Here is a 14,370-nt window from a genome sequence, read left to right as displayed (position 1 = left end):
GGGCTAGGAGAAGCTGGAGCATGCATAGGTGGACAGGAAGAGTCTGAAACTATGGTAGGGATATCTCACAGTTGGAGTATCCAAGACACAGAATAAGCTAGGGCTGACTTAGCCTAGCAGACATAACTGGAAGGCTGAACTATGTGTAGAAATTGTATAACATTACTGTAAAGGTGCTTTCTTGCCTTTTAAACAGTTTCTTATTGCTTTCATACATAGTTATCCAGGCAATGAGAAATCACTAGTTGATTATTATGGAGGCCTCTGCCCCTTCATTTCCTTTAAATAAGGCTGGTTAAGAAGGGCCGCTCTGGTCCCAAAAATCAGTCTTGTAATATCCCCTATGTAGTTCTTTTTGCAATGAATGGTGATGTAATAATGTTGCCCCTCGCTGTAGTGGGGGGACTTGGGAGTCTCAGATCTAAACTGCCACCATCTTGGCATCATTTGATTGACAGACCATGAGTCTCCTGGTTTGTCCTGCCCGCCCACATTCATGCCCCTTGGGAACTACAGTTCCCCCTGGCATAATGGGAATACTATTGTGTGTGATTGGCGCTTCTCTTTCGGAGGAAGTGATGTGGCTGCTTGAATGAATCCTCCTTCAGTAAAAAAGAAAAAAAGGTGATAGAAAACTTAGGTTACTGGCCAGCTCCACTTTCTGATCATAAGAGAGGCTGAATGAAATTAGAAATCTTTTGGCAGGTAAGACCGGTCACATGCACTTCTGGCGTTTATTGGTGTTTATCGTCCTATGTGGAATCAGTTGGATTTTTGTTTTTGCTGTCTTTTAGATGTTGGTGGAGTGTGGACGTTAAATGCTTCCTACCATGTCAAAGTCTTCTGTTTGTACTGATTCTAGTGAGTCTGTTGGATGTAGTAGTCTAGCATTTCCCAACTTTAAGACCCCATTCACACTGAGCGATTATAGCGTGATTTCAGCTCAAAAATCGCTCAAACATCAGCTCAATGTAGCTCGTTCAATGCATTTCAATGGAGCTTTTCACATCTCGCAGCTCAACGTGGTCCTAACTATTCCTGACTTTCTCCAAAACTAAAGAAACAAATGTTTTGGCCAGAAATAGACTTTAACATTTAGGGATAAGTAAGATATTGGCTGTATAATTTACATTTGTTTTACCCTCGCCTCTTTTTCTGGTAACCACTCTAAAATGTTAGATTTTGCCTTGCTTTATGTCCCATTGATAGTGGTCACAGGGCACTCCCCAGCGGGGGCACAGGCAGCAATACAAAAATGAAAGGGGTACTAATCCCTCCTACCCTATCCAAAACTAAAAATAAGTTTATGCTATAGATATACTTTAAAGTGTATTTATGGCCAAACATTAAGGTGTGGGAAGGTTATACCAGTGCTGGAGAAATTAATATGGAATTCAGGAGCCAATCTGTTTAATCCAAGAGCCAGCAGGATTTTTTAGGATCCAGCTTAATTGACAACCAGAGAAAACCTGAAAAGTCCGACACCAGCTATTGTTTTTGGAGAGCATTGGCTACCTTCTCCCGGGATTTGTCCAGCCCTGGGTTAGACCCTCTGTAAAGCTTTTATTGCTGTTTTGGTCCCCATTGGGGAGATTTACCTCTTTATTTGTCATCCTGATCCATCTCACTGGAACAGAAAGTACAGGTAAATCTTCCAAGGGGGACACCTGTTCTGGTGATAAATGTGTAAGAGGAGAATTACTGTGGCTTTCTTTCCTCCTACTTTTGTTATTTCTCCAGGGCAGAAAGTGAAGGGAAATCCAGCAGCAGGAAGTGAAAGGGAATCTCCCCAATGGGACATAGAGCTCAAAACATAATCTGATAGGCAGAGGCGTAACTAGGAAGCTCAGGGCCCCGGTGCAAGAAACCATGAAGTGCCCCCTGGCGAGGCAGTGTTGCGTGCCTCGGCGGTTACCTGGGACGGCCCCTCTCCTTCTTTCCGCCCCCCCTCCTACAAGCGACAGAACAACAGGGCCCTGTCAATCATGTGACCTCTGCATCCCTGGTAATTCTGCCACTGATGTGTATGAAAATCAAGTAGAAGACGTATGAAATACAATAGGGTGACCCAGTTGTCTCCAAGCAAACATTACACAGGGAATTGATCAAAACGGGAGCAGACAGAATCTGGAGATGTTGTCTTTAGTAACCAATCAGCTTCTCTCTTTCATTTTCAAAGCTTAACTGAACAAACTGAAGATAGAAGCTGATTGGTTGCCCTGGGCAACTGCTCCAGATTCGGTCAGCTCCAGTTTTGATAAATTCCCCCCACATTCTGTATGCACTTACTGTAAAATGAAGATGCTCCAGCAGTGCAGCCACCGACCTGAGGATGTCTGATGTCCACAGAGTGATGTGACCACTGGGAAAGAATCCTCCTCTGCTCCGGGCCCGCAATTCTACCGTCACCATCCGCCTTGGCCAGCAGACACGGCTGCTCTCATCCTTCAAATTTCCCGACATTGCAGCCTGGGTCACGCCCACAACATCAGAAGCCCCGCCCAGTGCTTCACGCAGCTCTCCCACACTCCACCGATCTTTTTCTGAAATGTCGGTGCGGGCCCTCTTCTGGCTTTCAGGGCCCTCCCCCAATGGCGGAACACCAGGGCCCAGTCGCAAATGCGACCGCTGCAACCCTGGTAGTTCCGCCAGTGCTGACAGGTGTTTAAACCCTTCTTTACTCTATCTCAAACTAAAAAAAAGTACACTACAAATATTTAGACCATTTCCTGTGTAAGTTTATTATCTTGTTTAGTAATTTATGGAACTAGGGTATACATTCAGTAGGACATGCTATTACTACTAGGCATGCCTGTTTCTTAAATGAGATTGTGAGCAGGACAAGACAACTCAGATATACAAGATAGTTCAGACTGGAACACAGGTCATGTGTTGAAATGAGGAAATTGAGTAATAATTAAAGAATGTCCTAATAGCTGTACAATGCCACAGCTTACTTTCATCCAAGGGTTTCCATAAATATTTTCTCATTGATTCATCAGTTTGTAAAAATAACCACATTGTGCATACTCTATGGAGAATAAAAGAAGACTTGTGGATTTCTCCTTCTACTACTGCAGAAGTAAACCGTTCAAAGTTAAAATGATGTAGACTTCTTTCTTTAAATTGTTACAAACCTGGTGAACAGTATTTTGCAGTTTCCATAAAAACATTTGGTGACCACAATGTGAATAAACCCTAAAAGCAAACTTTGGGTAACAACTAGAGAAGTTCAAATTAAGTGGGAAAGGATCTGTCATCCAGATTGCCAAAATACTTATTGTCTATAATTGACTTGAAGCGATTTTTTTCCAGTTAGTTTCATTTTTAAGTGACATAACACTAACTTACAGGTGATCAGGAGGGGTCATTTGTACAACCTGAGGGGGTGTGAGAAAGGAGGACTGTGCACATGTACATACGTCCAGTGTTTGTGGACACATTTACGCATGTCTGATAATTTCCTAAAGCCGGTTACACACATATGGGATATTTCGGGCACTGAAACATTTTGGCGAAAAATTATACTTTGGGCAAAATGGTGAAAGTACAATATTTTTTGCCGAAAATGCAGTGCATTTCTAGTTTCTCTCCTCCCCACTGGGAGCTGCTCTGTGTCCCCTCTGATCTCCACTGCTCCCCCTGCCTCTGTCAGCAGAGGAGCGCCCAGCAGGGAGGAGAGAAACTTTCAGGAGGTCGAGTGGGACAGGGAGGAGAGTGCTGTCAGTTGTGTCACAGGAGGCCGAGCTCTCCTCCTGCACCGCCCGCTCAGCCTCCTCTGGCAGGCGAGTCAGGCTGGAGAGCGATATAGAGCTGCAGCTAACGATTATTTTCAAAATCGATTAGTTAGCCGATTATCAAGTTCGATTAATCGGATAAAAAATAAAATACATTTTAAAAAATGGCTCCAGTGATGGGACTACTAGTTTGTATTGAGATTGCAGTCCATCACAGGAGCAAGCTTGGAGTGGTGGAAGTAAAAAAGAAAAAAAAAAGTGTGGTGTGCAATATAGTGAAATGAAAAGTGTAAAATTATACAGCAATCAATGAAGAATGGCACCGGCTATAGAGGACTACAAAACCCAGCAATAGTACATTATACAGCGCAATGCAGAATACCACTAGCTATAGAGGAATACAACAAATCCCAGCAAAAGTACATTATAGCTGGCGGTATTCAGCATTGCGCTGTATATAATGTACTATTGCTGGGTGTTGTAGTCCTCTATAGCTAGTGGTATTCTGCATTGCGCTGTATAATGTATTATTCCTTGATTTGTAGTCCTCTATACAGCACAATGCAGAATACCACCAGCTATAGAGGAGTACAACAAATCCCAGCAATAGTACATTATACAGCGCAATGCAGAATACCACTAGCTATAGAGGACTACAACACCCAGCAATAGTACATTATACAGCGCAATGCAGAATACCACTAGCTATAGAGGAATACAAATCCCAGCAATACATTATAGAGCGCCATGTGTGGGAGTGTGCAGGCTTACCTGAGCAGTCTTCCAGCAACTTGCTTCTGAGATCGGGCCTGTCTGTCGGCGGCTGTCATCCCCCCACACTTCTTCTCCCCGCGTCCCTCTGCCAATCGTGGATTTGGGCGGGCGGTGAGCATGAGGCGGGGAGGAGGTGCGGAGCGTGGATGCGGGCGGGCGAGCGTAAGGTGGGGAGGAGGGGTGGCGCGCAGCGTGTGTGGAGCCGTGAACAGGGCCAACCAATCGGAAGCCTGATGATTGAAAAAGTTGACAACTTTTTCAATAATTGATTATGTCGATTAGTTGTTGCAGCCCTAGAGCGATATACAAACACTCATATATATTAATGCTGGAAATACAATACAAACCTTTTAGGTCTCATTCACGCACAGGTGACAGCGTTTCAATGTGGATTCCGCTCTTTTTTTCTTGGTGTGTTTTGTGCGCGGTTTATGCACATTTTTGCGCTTATATAAAGCCACACGTTTTTATGAGCACTTTCATGTAAATGGGCAAAACACATGCAAAAAGGCGCAACGACAATTGCAATACACATTTTTAAGTGTTTCCTATTGAGTCTATGGGGACAAAAAAAGGTTATGTACTTTTTCCAGCTACGGGCGTTTTTCTACACGTGACACTACGCTCAGGTGTGAATGGGGTCTATAGAAATGAATGGGATTTCTTGTTTTGAGCGCTTCAGTACATGCGACAAAAGCCTTGGTGTGAACGGGGCCTTAACCTTTATAGGCCTCTTGTTTAGTTTTGCTTTTTTTTAGCCTCAAAAGCATCAATTTGCTTGGTGTATTCTCTGTTAATTGTGTAGGTGTTTCGGTATATTGTAGTGTACCTTTCTGCAAAAGAAAATTAGAAGCAGTTAGATTAGGTATGTGACATATGTTCCCTCCCATTAACCAATATATACAGAGGGATCCAGTTCACCTTGTTGTCATGACTATAACAAGTAGGAACCCTAGCAATGTGACTAAACCGTTTGGAAGGTAACCTATAGGTTGGACGTGACCATCTTCATTCATGTGTCTGCATAAACCATGCTACTGTCTTTGCAGATCCACAGAATGCTGTACAATGCCATTGCCAGATGCCTTGTTATATTGGTGCACATGGGTCTTTTTTTCTATTTGAGCATCCTAGGGAAGAACTGTCTTATTTTTTTGTTACTCCACAGTAACATGGAAAAATCATAGCTGAAAAGTTTGAATGTGATTGATTGCTTTAAGCTGACCACACATGCTAAAGCCTCCTTTACCAACAACAACAGTGTGAGAGCCCAACTAAACATTCCATGTAACTTTCATCCAGGAAGGTAACCACCCTCATTTCAGGGTTGCTGGTAAATCTAAAGGAGGTTATATAATCAGATTGTCACATGTGGTCAGCTTTAGATTTCTTCCTCAGACACTTTGCTATGAAGGCAATAAAAATGTAATCTGGGCTTTGGGTTACAATTTTCCATATCACAACACCTCTCACTCTTGCATTGTGGTGGATTTCAGTCTGTGTCTTACAGGAGAACTTAGGAAATAGTTACATAAATGATGTAGCCAAAGCCATCTAAAACATTTTCATGTGGCGTATGTAGTAATAAACTTGAATTCCACTCAAAATTATTATATAATGATTGTGCTGAGCAAATGAAGCTGTTGCATAAATATGACTTGATTCCAAGAGAGGCATTCTTATATTGCATTCATTGCAGTGGTGCTTGTTCAACATTGGTTAGAAGACTTGCTGGGTTTGCTTACACCATATATAATGTCTTAGGCCACATGACCTGCGCGTGCCTCTGCTCAATGGTTCACCTGGCTGATTGCCAACAATGGCAGCTTTCATAGTTGGTGGCTGGGTTTGTGTCACAGGTAAACCAATGGAACAGGTTTCTCTTGGAATCAAGACTCATTTTTTAGTCTTGCTCACTCCCATGATGGACTACAATCTCATGTCTAGTTCACTAATTTGTATTGAGATTGCAGTCCATCACGGGAGCGAGCTTGGAGCGTCGGCTACTTTACAAAACACACGGGTACCATGGGCCACTCTCCAGAAGGAAGGACAGTGTCGGCACCAATTCAGAGATGATTTGAGGATCTACAGCTGAGTGATATACAAATACTGTAAGCTACATTTTTGCTGTTAAGGTACTTGAATGGATTTTTAAGATTTAACTCCTGAGTTTAATTTCACTTTAAGTGAGTGAATTTCATCCGGTTTATGATGATGAGTGGGTGGCCCTGTCTGCTGGCTCCCTTCTGACATCCTTCAAATGAAAAAATTGTCGGCTGAAAAAGTACCTGCATTTCATCAGATTCAGACACTGTTCAGGTATTTTCACAGCCGGGTTAAATGATTGTAAAAATACTATAGCCACAGTGGGTGATTTTTCCATCCATGCTTTTTAGCTTTGATGGAGGAATCTGTTAAGATTTTTTTCTGTTCTGCCTGAAAGTTGAACCAAAAAAAAATCTAACAGTGTATACTCAGCTTTAGTGTGTTAAAAAATGTAATAGTTTTTAGTTAACGACAGGTGGCATCCTGATTTTGTGGTGTGTGTGTGTGTGTGAGCGCGCGCACATCAGTCATTAGTTAAGCATGAGGAAGCGAGTAGCAAATATCTGACAGCTTTAGAAGGCAATAGAAGAGACTCGCTCAGACTAGCACATCTCATTCAATTAATTGCCTATTTGTCAGTCACGGAAAAGATGGCCTGTAATATTCAGACATTAACACTCTGTTGTGTACTGTAAGAATGCATTGCTATGGAAGATGTGCATACAGAGTATGTTTATGTTGTCTTGTGACTTTTTAACTTGGCAAACAGCAGGCGTGTACAAATAAATTGGGTTTTTATTGAGAAAGCAATTAAGACAAGTAACAAAGTAACAATCCTCATCATTTTATCATTTCTTTATTTCCGTCTTTGGCCTTGCTTGTCTCTGGTAAGTATTTTCTATCTGTGAACCCTTGTATTCCTATCCGTCTGTCCGCGGAACAACACATACCTATGCAAATTGACTTCATTTGAATGATAAGTAGGCTAAGTACATGTAAATGAAATGCATACATCTGCACTCAGAGCACTGGCCTGCTTGTGACTCTCCAGGCCTGAAGTGCTCATGCCTTGCCTCCAGCATTAATAACACCTGCACAATTGGCTAAGACAGCTCTGCTAAGAAGGAGCTCCTTGTGTTTACTCCTAATGGGCAAATTGTCCTAGTACCAGGCCTCTTCTAGAAATGGGTGATTCAGCCGAATTGGATGGCAAAGAGTACATAGTGTACATTTGCTGTGCTGTGAACACAAACCTTCTTGTTATGATTGGAAGAGGGTGCTTGGGATTGTAGTGGAGCATTGGGCTAACATATTCTAGATCAGTAGTGCTCAAATTGCAGCTTGGAGCTACATGTGGCCCTTGTAACCAGCCAAAATGGTATTTATTTACACTTTTCATTGTTTCCCTTATAACGAGGGATTAAGAGTACCCCAACATTTTAGAGGCTTTCTACACCTAATGGAGTATGTGAAGAGATGGTTATGGCAGCTTCCATTGCTGTTGGTGTGAATTCATTACCTAAAGAGTTATTGACCATGAGAAAATCATTCAACTTAAAGTAGTATTAACCCTTCACCCTTTTTTTTAAACAAATTCATGCTAAATCCTTAGGATAACTCCAGCACAGAATTTACTGCATGTAAGAGCACAAATGTTTTATTTGCTATACACTGCCATCAGCCCCGGGTCCCTCAGCACAGCTTTCCTAAACTTACTGGCAAGGAAGGTGTGTACTGAGTATGACGTAATTGAGGGACAGTGCAGGCACCATCAGCTGTCCCTCAGTTAGCTTAAAGGAGAGGGGAGAAGGGAGCAGGGAAGTGGCTTACTGGGGGGCTGTGTGTTTGCATTAACGCATGCAGGATAGGGGGCACACAGCCTGGTTAGGCACACAAGGGTGGCTTCACAGAACCCTGCAAGATAAAGGAGACATCTTAAAACAGGAAGGTGGGGGCAACAATAATGGGACTGGCTGAATGAGGAAGAAAGGCACGTTTTAGAAGTTAAGAAGCAGCGCCTAATGTCAGCATGGACCTGTGTTGCCTATTTAAAGTGACTAAACTCATAAGTTAAATCTCAAAACTACTTTCAAGTACCTAAACTATTAACACAAATGAAACTTATTTGTGTATGACTTGCCTGTAGATTCTCAAATCATCTCTGAATTCATACTGACACTGTCCCTTATTCTGGAGGGTGGCCAGCTTTGTTCCCCATGGTCCCTGTGTGTGTTGTAAAGTAGTCAATGCTGCAAGCTCGCTCCCGTGATGGACTACAATCTCACTTTTAAATTGGTAATTTGTATTGAGATTGTGGTCCATGACAGGAGTGAGCTTGCAGTGGTGACTACTTTACAACATACACAGGGACCATGGGGAACAAAAGTAGTCACCCTCCAGAAGGAAGGACAGTGTCAGCACCAATTCAGAGATGATTTGAGGATCTACAGCTGAGTGATGCACAAATACTGTAAGCTACATTTTTGCTGTTAAGGTACTTGAATGCTTTTTTAAGATTTATCTCCCGAGTTTAGTGTCACTTTAAAGGGAAACATTATTCAACATTAATTAAGTTTTTAACAGATGTGTTGTGTCTTGTTTATTTTACTATTAATATTTTTTTTCAATATAAAAAATGTTGTTTTACTAATAAATAATACAACTTGTGGAGCTCTATAGACAACATGCTTCTTTAGGTAGTTATTATTACCCTGGCAAATATGTAAAAGGGACTAAAAATATTTATTTCTTTTTTCTGTTTAGTCCTAAACATAAAACAAATACAAAAACACTTTACATTTTCTGTTAGCCCACCCACTAGCACAGTATATTCACCCTCCATTATTTTAATTCCGCTGATTAATGGGAGCATATGACCACTCCCATATGACAGTGCTTGGGCCTGAGCAGCCAAATACAATAACCAAATCCTGTCCTGTGGGGGGGGGGGGAGAGACATTGTCTGCCTGGGTAAGCTCTAGTACTGGAGCCCACTTAGCCTGGAGGGGGGAGGCAGTGAGGGAGCATGGATTGGTAAGTATACCTTTCCAGGATGGAGCATCGGGCTATTGATTGACACTGTCCCTTTGCCTTGAATGGCCACAGGGAGACAAAAGCATCCCACATATCCAGAAGTATTGAATGCTGACGATTCTTGCTCTGCTTCTAACGTTGTAGGAGTGACATTTCCATTCAAAGTAGGTGGTAATGATAAATATTTAAAATATTTTTTTACCTGTTTGTAATTAAAGTTTTTGTTGGGGTTTTTTTTTTCTAAACAGTATCTCTTTAAACACTTGGGAAATGTTTGTCTGTCTGATTGGCTAAAGATCTCAATGAAAGAGAGAGACAAATGTTCTCTTTTCTATAGAGAAAAGAAAGGAAAGTGTTCCAGACATGATCTGCTAACACGTGTCTTCCAGATCAGCAGCTGGTTCCAGGATGAGCATATGTCTCACCACCTGTGGTTCTCAGTGAGACTTCTACCTGTCTGGATGAAAATTGAAGCATGCATTTAATGAATATTTCACTACCTGTCCTCTGGACTTTGGGCCCATTCACACATACTGTATATGTTTTAAATCATTTAATGCATTTACACAAGTCAGCCATTGTTTTAATCAGTGCTAGTTCTCATCTGCGTGGTGTGCATTGGTCACAGTTTTATCTTTTTTTTTTAATGTACGATGCTCATTAAAAGAGAACTATGGGGTAAGTGTTTTCCCCCCATAGTTTTCTTCAGGGTCACGGGAGGACATATTCTAGCTTCCTCCCGTGACCCAAAGCTCAGTATATAGCGAGCTATTGCCCGCGATATACTGTGTGTGTATACCACCTAGCTGCGTGAGTGACAGCTGGCTCTGACTATCTAGAGGCAGAGCCAGCTGTACTCGCCCCCTCCCTGTTCGTTCCTCCACTCAGCGCTGGAGGATCGAAGAGGGGAGGGAATCCCTGTGAGGAGCCATGACTGACAGTCACCGCTCACTGCAGGGATATGATCGGGAAGATAGCAGATCGGTGCATGATTCTGCTCACTTCCCGATCAGTAGAGCCGACCTGTGACAGCTTCTTTGTCACAGGTCGGCTCTAACTATGAGGATGAGTGGATATCACTCACCTCATAGTTCTTCTTTTAAAGGGGCTATTGATGACAATAGCAGCCCATTCATTGTGAACATCGCCCCAACACACTGTTCAGTAGCAGTGTATGCACAGCAGCCCACCATAATGCACATACCATACATTGTGGTGTGCTGCGGTGGGGAAAAAAGGATCGCTTGTGGTGTGTTGCAATTCATTTGCAGCCCGTTCATAATGAATAGGCTGCCTTAATGCAACGCCAATGAACGTACAACATAATTCATGTTTAGTTGTTTACACACTACAATGGAATGGATAATAAAATAAATAGGTCTAGCTTTCATTTAATCTTTTAGTTAAAAAAAGGCAGTTCATACAAGCATAACCCATAGAAACAAGAGGGAGTACCGGATCAGGGAGATATTGAGGAACATATACAGTACATATATAGTACATTGTAATGTGCTGGGTGTGAAGTTGTACTGATTGTAATCTCAAACGTTTTCCAATGATGAATCCAGATCAACAAATATACATTGCCCAGCAAAGTATTTCTTTACTTTTTACCCAAGTACTTAGTCATCATGTTTCTCAACATCTGACTCCATCTCTCTTCGCTCATCTTTACCGAACTTCCTCTCCTGTACAAAGTTACAAGGGACAGAGCAGTCTCCGGTAGCTATCCGTCTACAAGCTTGAAGAAGGGATGAGAGAGGGAGAAGGAGCAGGGGAGTGGCTTGCTCTTCTGTGCTTTTGTGTTTGTGGAGACGCACACAACTTACTAGCACACACAAGGGTGGCTCCTTAGGACGCTGTAAGTGAAAGGAGCTATCCTAAAATGGCATCTCAAGCCAGTGTTCAGGGGACCAGCTGATTCAGCCAGAAGCTAAAACTTTTAACCAGGAGCAACATTTATTTTAACCTCCCTGGCGGTAATCCCGAGTCGGGCTCGGGGTGAATTTTCAATGCTGGGAACGGTAACCCCGAGCCAGACTCGGGGTTGCAGAGAAAAGTGACACTCACCTTGTCCCTGCGAGCCCGCGGCGTCCTCTGCTGTACGCGGCCCGAAAATGAAACTAAAAGCCGGCATCTGACTTTTAGTTTCGTTTTCGGGCGTCACAGCCAGCGGGAAATTCAAAAGTGAAAAGTTGCAATATACACAGAATACACACAATACAATGTAATCTGCTATGATTACACTTATGTATCAAACTATTTCACTGGACTCTTGTTTGGACAGATTTAGGTGAGTTATTCCTAAGATTTACTAAGAATTACAGGCCTACAATATAAACAACAAATTTCCATGCAAAAAATTGTACCGCTTTTGGTACAAAATTCCTGACATAATCATACCGCCAGGAAGGTTAACTAAGCCCTCGTTCACACCTGAACGTTTTGTAGCGCGTTCTACGCTCGACGAACCTTCTACAAAACGCTCAAAAATATCAATCCCATTGTATTCAATGGTCTCGTTCCCACCTTGGCGTATTTCCGCCCGTCCCTAACGCGCTACAAAACGGCCCACGCCTGAAAAGGTACATGTACTACTTTGGGCCGTTTTGTTGCGCGTTTCCATTGGGATACAGCCAAGTAGCCTTCGGAAACGTGCGACGGTCGCGCAACTTTTTTACCGGTCGCGGAAAAACGAGAACGAGACCTAAGCGACTTAATCATCATTTGAAATAGCTTACAAACCTTTTGGTCTCATTCACACCTAGGCGTATTGCATATGCGTGTCTGTCGCGCGGTTTTTTACCGCAATTCGCGGTAAAAAAGTTGCGCGACCGTCGCGCGTTAGGGACGGGCGGAAATACGCCAAGGTGGGAACGAGACCATTGAATACAATGGGATTTATATTTTTGAGCGTTTTGTAGAGCGTTTGTCGAGCGTAGAACGCGCTACAAAACGTTCAGGTGTGAACGAGGGTTTTGACTTTAAATGCAACTCCTAACGTTATGGAATCCAGAACATAAACAGATACATGCATGAAACACGGGGTGTGTCCCCAATATTCATTTTGTTGTGTTTTTTCTTTTTTATCAACATAATAACAATCAGTCTGTCATTCAGCATCTCGTGTCATCAGGTGGTAAACCTGTCACCCGAAGGGTACTGTCTGATTTAGTTTCTGAAGAGAAAGCAAACCTATATATGTCTTTGTCCAGAAATGTTTTTTTCTCTGGCCTTTAGTTGGTCTGAATGAACATGTTTCTGCCCAGTGAATTATATCTGTAGCTCCCAGATTATTGCTATCAGTCTTTATCCAATAATCATCCAAGTTCTTCACGCTTATTTGGTTTCTGAGAGACCACATTGTTTCCTGGAATTTAATTCTTGTTCAAGAGCATTAATAGGTCACTGTGTTCAGGCCGGCGGCTGTGAGCCAATTGGAAGTTATAATGTCACTCTGACCAGAGCTGACAGCCGAGCATTCATTTAACAAGTGTCAGGTGGGAGTTGATTCTGAGCTGCATGTCTATAAGATTGTGCATCCTAAACTTGATGTATTTGTATTTTTACTGCCTACGTCTATATGTATGGCTGTGCATCTTTAGGTGCCCATACATACGGTATGCAGAGATCTTGTGTAAGATCTTCTTTGTTAATCTGTGCATGGATTTCCTCTAACTTTCCAACGTAGTGGTAATAAGTTGGGTAGCATTCCAGGATGGAAGAAGTGATTGCTCCAAAGTGAGTTAATGTAGGTTTGTGGCTTTCAACTGGTTGTTTTGTTGTCCTCTGAATGGTGTAAACTCTTGAGTCCTGACCCAACTACTCATATCAGTCAGATTTGACTGTCATTGTTGCAAAGTGGGCACAGATCATACACATACATATGTGTCTTGTAGAGGGTGTGTGACCTGACTGTTGCCAGAAATACCAGTTTGTAAGCATATTAGCGGCACTGGCCATTGCTCTATTATAGTTCCTCGGAAGGAATGAATAATTTACAAACAATGTTCAGTATGAAGTATTACCATATGTATGTATATATGACAGTGTGCTCAGCTATAACCATTTTAATTCTGTTTCCATACAGGGGCAGCAAACTATTTTGCAAGAGAGACATTATAGCAAAGCACATTTCAAGGCATATTGCATGCATCAGCTTCAAAGAAGAACTCCAGGACCAAACTTGTAGTGGGGCTACCCCCCAACTCCTCTGTGCTCTTTTGGTCTAGGCAGGAAAATAACAGAGTTATACTCACCCGGTCCTCAGAGCTGGTGGGCTGTGACAGCTCTCCCTCAAGCCTCTCTCCTCCTACACTCCAACTATGGTATGTTCCTCGGTGTCCTCACACCCTATGCACTGTGGACCTAAGACCGCTGCAGGGGGGGGGTTGATGCTGGAATGAAAGGTCTAAGAGCAAGCGGGCTCTGCGGATTGGGTGAGTATAACTTTTTTTATTTTCCTCCCTAGACCAAAATGGCCAGTTAACTCTTGCAGTGCAGGGGTAGTTCCACTGCAAGGGTTAATAAGTTTTGCCCGGAGTTCTGCTTTAAAGCTGAACTCCAGGATAAGCAAATATTGTCTAAATGCAAGAGGCATGTGCATTCTTATTTGAATTTTGGTGTGCTTTGTGTATTTCTTCCAGATCTGTGCAGTAATCCAGTGTGAAACTTTTTGGCAAATAGAGTTTTTATTAGGAAAATTTTTAATACAGAACAAGAACAAGAACAAGTCAGGAGTACAACTCCGAACAGGTACAACACATCAGCGCCTGTC

This window comes from Nanorana parkeri, unplaced genomic scaffold, assembly GCF_000935625.1.
Source record: "Nanorana parkeri isolate BGI_ZX_2015 unplaced genomic scaffold, ASM93562v1 scaffold1221, whole genome shotgun sequence".
NCBI lineage: Eukaryota > Metazoa > Chordata > Amphibia > Anura > Dicroglossidae > Nanorana > Nanorana parkeri.
This window is presented reverse-complemented; position numbering follows the sequence as displayed.